Raw genomic sequence first — 7,282 nt, forward strand, 5'->3', positions numbered from 1 at the left:
GAGTAAAATTCCTTTTAAAAATTCACTTCATAGAAATTGAGAAAAACATGTTATATGAACTATATTATTATAAAAAATTGTAAAGTAATACAGTGTGATTTTCATTCAATCAAATATTGACCGTTTTAATTGTTGTTGTTTTCTTGCCATAAATTAAGAGTTCATTTTTCTCATTAAATAATACCTATGATTGAAAACATGATTTTATATTGATTATTATACAATTTTTACATCACAATTGCATGAACAATCCTCATTCATGATCCTACAGACGAGGAGTTAAGAAGTCAAAAAAATGTTACTAAGAAGCACAATTTGTTAATAAACAGCAAAGGTCCAAGCTAATTTGAGAGTTAACTCCCCTCCCGTCTACAAACGATTTGCAAACATTGAGTAAATTGAAGGATGACTTATTTTCAGTATATTTTTGTATGCAAAATTAATAATCCAAATTGTAAATATAACCGTCATTTGTTTACCTAATGCAATTTTCAAATTCAAGTATTTCTGCATGGAGACCCCATTAATCAGAATTTATGTTAAGGCATATCACTGACTTAAATGAGTAATGATATTTCGTACAATAAAAGAAAAAAACTTGATCAATACAATATTCTGATGTAGCACCTGTCACCTTTATTGGAAACTTCTTTCAGGTGTCCTTTTTTGCATGGTGAGGATTGAAAGATCTAATATAAAATAAAGATACCCTTCATTTTTCGAAAAAGTCTTTGAGGACAAGAACATAGACTTTACAACAATGCTTATTGCATTAGGCGCCTAGGTATTTCGCTATAATAACAATTCTTTTTTAAAGTTTCTCGGGTTTTTTCCTTGTAAAGTTTCCAAAATTGAAACGAAAACAATTATTGTTATTCATCTTCACGATCAATGCACTGTGATTCACCCCATATGTTTATTGTACGTGATGGTCAATAACCATGCACGCCTTGTAATATTATGTATTGCACTCTAATGTGGAAATAAAGGTACACATCTTATAAGCACTTTTCCGAATTGTTTGTTAAATTTTTCTAGAATCTTATAAAGTACTCAGGTTTTTTGTGTATAGGTATGTTTAAAAAAATTGATAGTTTTGGATTCCATACATGAAATACTTAATATACTGTCTTTTAATACTTCATATTGAAAATTCTATAACAAACATAAATCTTAATCGATAAACTACTCACTTAAAGGAAAAAAGATAAAGCTTAATATTTCCTTGCAATCAAATTACATTCCGTTCAACGGCAGTCTCAGCCCCCCCCCCCCCCCCCAGCAAAAATATCTCCAAAAAGTCTAACTAAAAAATAAATAAATGGAAAATGGGTTTACAGACTACTAAATAAGTAAATGAAAAGAACGAAGCCAAGATAGTAGATGGGCTGAATATTTCAAGGTCCTTTTAGCAACCCCTTGATAAACCCGCTAATATAAGGCCAAACTGAAGAATAACACGACAAGTGAAGATAATCGTAAAACCATAACCAGGCTAGTGCTAGATGTAGGCATATTAGAAGAGGTACAACGTTGCAATTTAAGTAACTATTGCTAAAAATGAAAGGTATTTAGATGATCATTCCTTTCTACAGAGTGGTTGAAGTGATAATAGGTGATAATTTTCATAATGAATTACAAACTATTATGACTAATAATATTTTCATTATATAACCATCGGCATCTTCGAATGATAATTTTATAAATGGCAAAGAATAATATCTGTTTATGCTATCTCTTATTCCTAAAGTTAAAGAAATAAAGAAGCATTAGTAGGTGATGGTACTACACGAAGGAATAGTAGACCTATTTTATATTCATATGAAACAAACGTAAAACTTATATTGAGAAGAAGAGTGGCCTTCAACTCGACATTTTTATATAGAGACGACGTATTATCAATTAACAATGATAAGGGGTGTCTCCCAAAATCGTAGTGTTATCTATTTTCTTTTCCTCTTGAGAAGTTTTGAATAATTATATTAGGAATGACTCTAATTCTTGGCCAAATTATTCGAGTATAACCTGGTTTGGGTCAGTTTACGCTTTATAATCCGCGAAGCGGATTATAAAACAGCGTAAACTGACCCAAACCAGGTTATACTCGAATAATTTGGCCAAGAATTAGAGTCATTCCTTATAATTTAATTTTAAAATCATTAAATAACTATGGGTGTAAAATTTCGTTACTTTTTGTTAGTTCAAATTTGCCGCTCAATAATACAACCATAGTAACGGAAGTAACGGAAGTGATGGGAAGCGAGGGGAGGTAAAAACTGATACATAGGCATAGCAGCCATGTTGTTTGGTTACATGTGGTAAGATCGAATTATTGTTTGAATTTAAAGGTACATTTATTTAATATGGAATTTTCCATGAATCCCGAGGACTAGAAATGAGAGGATTGTATGGATACAGATGATTCAGCTGGTTGTCAGGGGGGTGTGTCCCCATACCAAACCAGGTTATACAGAAATAATTTGTGTTCCTTTTTGGATATTAACCAATCAGAGGCTAGAATACAAACAAAATTAAATTATATTGTAATCAGAATCACAAATATACATAAAAATCCGCGTACAGAGTATTTTCCTCTGTCTAAATAAAGACGATATAAAAATTGACAGAAAAAAAAAAATTGTGCTAGCCAAAATATTAGGCTCAACAGCTACAATGATCACAACATTTGCTATACGAGATCTATACGAGATCTATTCAAATCATGAACAAAATCGTTTAAACAAAAATGATCGATGTTTGAGTTATTAAAAAGTATAAAGTCATTAAAATGTATTTACCTTGTTTAATCAAATTAATGAAAAAAAACAGTTAAGCAAATGTAAGTATTGTATAATAAATAAAACAGGGGAAAAGCTGTTCATGTGACAGCAAACGGAATTTTCATTTGTGTGAAAATTACTAGTACTAGTATTTCTCTCATGAATTATAAAAACTTTCGATTCTGAAAACTGTAGTCGGTGACATCCCAACAAAATCACTGTGCCCCATTATATTTTGCATAGAAACGAAGTTCAGCAGCTGTTATTTTTCTCATAAATAATTAAAAATAAATATTCAAGTAATAAGCACATTTTTAATATATGTACAATGGATCTGAAAAAAAAGTTCCGATTTTGAAAACTATAAGAGCAAGCTGTACAGACAAATGAAGTAATCTACACGTGGAATGTGAGGATAACAGTGATCAACCTCATAAATCCGGAAAACATAAGGAATCGTGAACAGGGCAAAAGCACAGACCCCTGGAAACACTAGAGGTGGGATCGGGTACCTAGAAGTAAGCATCCCCTATTGACCGGTCACACTCACCGTCAGTCTTGTGTATTGATCAGCTACACGGAGTACTCCGTAGTCAAATTTAGTATAAATGCCATGACCTAACAAAGTATCAAACATTGTCAGGCAAAATACGACCCTACGATAGGTTGTATTTACAAACAAGGTCGTTTTGACGACCGTAGAATTTGCGGAAAGCTTATTTAAAACGGGACTGTTGAAATATTTGTAACTTCAACTTGTTTGTCAGTAGATTGTTCGGTTTAAAAATTGATCGTACTCAGAGGTTCGAATTAGTTGAGTGACATAAACACCATAGCAGGTGATGTTGGAATATTACTACTATATAAGGGAAGTTGATGGAAAAGCTGAAGTAATCCCATGCAATATTTTGCAAAAAAAGAGACTAAGTTCGACATCTGAAATTTTTCTCATAAATAATGAAAAATCGAAATTGAAATAAAAGCACAGATCTGATATATGTACAATTGATCTGTAAAATAAAAAAAAACTTATCATCTAGAAAACTGTTGGAGGAGCTATTCCTACAATTGATGTACCCTTTAATCAGCAGTCCACCTGCATGACATTTCCACCATTTCAATAACAGGATTTTTCCTGAGGGAACCCTCGCTTATTTTTCTAGTTAATGCGGCTGATTGAACATGACGCATTTTCTTGTTCAATCGCGACAAATTCATAACCTTGATGTTTAAAAAAATGACCATAAATCAATTTAATGCAAAGTATGTAGGAAAGATGTGTGCAGAGTGTGGCAGTCTATGGAGACCAGGTCTTCCAACAAACTGTTAGAATTCAGATGGGCACTTATTGCGCCCTTTAATTAAATATTAGCCGACCTGTTTTTATATTACTTTGAAGTATCTTTTTTCACAAACTTCTACGTGAGAAGAAGTGAAATATATGGAGATAACGAACAGCACTAAAGTCAAAAGTCCATCAAACAACACAAAATAGGAGCAGAGCAAACACGGACCTCCAAACATCAGAGGTGGGACCAGGTGCCATGGAGGAGTGAGCATCCCCCGCCGACCGCCGACCGCCGACCGGCCACACCCGCCGTGCGCTCTCTGCCACGATCGGGAAACAAAGGAAAAATCTGTCGACAATTCAGTGTGTAAATAATGGCCTAACAATTAGTATGAAAAACGTCAGTCAGCATTCGACTCAATGATAAATTGTATTTGCTGACAAGGTCATTGTATCGACCATAGAACTTACGAAATGATGACTTTAAACGAGACAGCTGATATTCTTGTTTCATCAACTTGTTTGTCAATAATTTACCTCGTTTTAGAAATTGTACATACGCAGAGCATGCTCTTGCGTATCGAATCAACTGAGAGATATATACCCCGTATGCAGGTGATGAAGGTATATTGCTGCATAAGTAAGGGAAGTTGACGATTGAAAAGTTAAAGTCATCACGTTTATCATAAAGCTTGGTTGTTAGATTACTATTAACGTCTTTTTCAAGTAAAATATCCAAATCTGAAACAGATGTGTCAGACTCTGTGGTATCTTTTATATCAAGCTCACCAGGATATATCGTATCGACATAAGAAAGGAAATAACCATTGTTAATTGACAATACATCGTCGATATATCTAAATGTCGGGTTGAAGGCCACAGCAAGTGTTTTCTTCTTTTCACGTACAAGATTTTGGACAAATTCTGCTTCATATGAATACAAAAAAGGACTGCTAATAATAACGGGGCATTCCTGGTCTCCATGGGAATTCCTGGTCTCCAAAAACCACATAGATATTGTCAATCAGAAACTCAAACATCTTTTTAATGTCAACTTCAGAGTACTTGTGTGTACAATCAGAATGATTTTTAACAAAATAATTTTGCAAATGACCAATGACAAGGTAAGTATGTTTACTAGTTCCATTTTTATTGAAAAAGCAGCTGTCAATTATATCAAAAAGCCTGGACTTTAATTTATCGTGGGGAATGGTTGTGTATAAAGTAGAAAAGTCTTAAGTTTTTAAGCTGTTGATTTTGGTAAAATCTTGTGATTTCAAATTTTCCAAAAGTTCCTTGGAATTTTTAAGTATCCAAATCTGATTTACACCACTTCTCGAATATATTGTTGCACAGTAGTCTTGAAGTTTCTCCTTCACCACTGTTAATATCTTAGCGAGGATTGGTTGAACACTTACTGGAACCCGCTTCATGTATGTATCTTTTTTTGTAAGGATTTTTATGAAGTTTCGGAATCCAATATAAATATGTTAATTCAAATTCATTTTTATTGTTTGGAATATTAAAAATATTCAAAACTGACATATGATTTTGAAGAATTTCTTCTTTAGAAAGGGAACTACGAGTATAAGTTGGATTACCACTTGTAGAATTAAATTAAATAGAATTAAATTAAATAAATTAAAGAAGATAGCACTTCTGTGGCCTTCAACTCGACATTCAGATTTATCGACGACGTTTTTTTTAAACAACAGTTACTTCATATATTAACTCGATATATCCCAGCGAACTCGAAATACAAGACACCACAGATTAATTAGATGTTTTATTGACTCTGGACGATAAGGGCCAACTAACATCTAAACTGTATGACAAGCGAGATGACTTCTTTATTTGGACATCTTTATTTCTTCACTTATTCGATACTCAAAAGCATGCCCTGAGTATAATGAAATGTATGAAGATAACGAACAATATTCGAGCTCAGGGGTCCATTAAACAATGCAAATTTCGGAGCAGAGCAAACACGGACCCCTAAAACGTCAGAGGTGGGATCAGATGCCATGGAGGAGTGAGCATCCCCTGCATACCGGTCACACCCGCCGTTTGCACCTTCCGTCGACAATTCAGTGTGTAAATAATGACCTAACAATTAGTATGAAAAACGTCAGTCAGCATTTGATTTAATGATAAATTGTTTTGCCGACAAGGTCATTGTATCGACCATAGAACTTACGAAATGACGACTCTAAACGAGACTGGTGATATTCTTGTTTCATCAACTTGTTTGTCAATATAACCGCGATTCTTGAACCGAAGCAGACTACTGACAAATACGATGTTACATTTCATAAATTCTATGCTCGTTATTATGATCTTTTTTGCAAATACAACTTATCGTTGGGTTAAAAATAAAACAGATTTGTGAAATGAAACTGTTTTAAAAAGATTTAATGATTTAACCCTTGTTTTAAATAGCTTGGCCATTTTTTAATACCAGAATTTCGGATTAGGTCTTTTCTTCAATATACTTGATGCATTTGTATTCGAAACATAGATAATGACAGATTCTAAAATTTACCTCTACGACTATCCATACACTACAAAGAAATTCATTATAAAACATGGATATTGTAAGCCAATCAATACAAAACTAAAATTCATATCCCTTAATCAACTTAAACAAGGCGGTAAGTATATATTACTAGATTAATCATCCAAAATATAGTTTGGTTAATTGGTGATGTATTCTTACTAAGGAATAAACCTGCTCGTAAAAAGTTAAATTTTTCCACTTATCACTGAAATAAACATGTTGATCAACTTCATCTTTCGAAGGAAGTCAGGGGGTGTTGCTTCCATAGCTTTATTACTCTTAGTTACCTTTTAACCTTTGACCTGATCCCATTCGAAACAAATACCTCAGATGCAGCACATCTGGTAATGTACATCCCTAGATGCATCATTCATGCAAGTTTACTCTGGGTAGGGCTCATATATAGTTACTAAGGCACTAAGTTACATAATCCATGCAATTTGGAAATGATAGGGCCTATTGTCACTGGCCTAATTTTTATTGTAACTTGAGGATGGACCCCCTTCACAAACCTTTATATATCATCATCCGAATGTTAGATAAGTATTCAATGCATATCTGGCCGTTTGCAACTCTGGATGCTTCATCCATGGAAGTTTGTTTTAAGTGGTGTTTAAAGCAAGTTTGGAATGTACCTTGTCCAAAATTGTAACCTAT

Source organism: Saccostrea echinata, unplaced genomic scaffold (genome assembly GCF_033153115.1).
Source record: "Saccostrea echinata isolate AGI-Se365-2 ecotype Australia unplaced genomic scaffold, CSIRO_AGI_Sech_v1 ptg000023l, whole genome shotgun sequence".
NCBI classification, from domain to species: domain Eukaryota; kingdom Metazoa; phylum Mollusca; class Bivalvia; order Ostreida; family Ostreidae; genus Saccostrea; species Saccostrea echinata.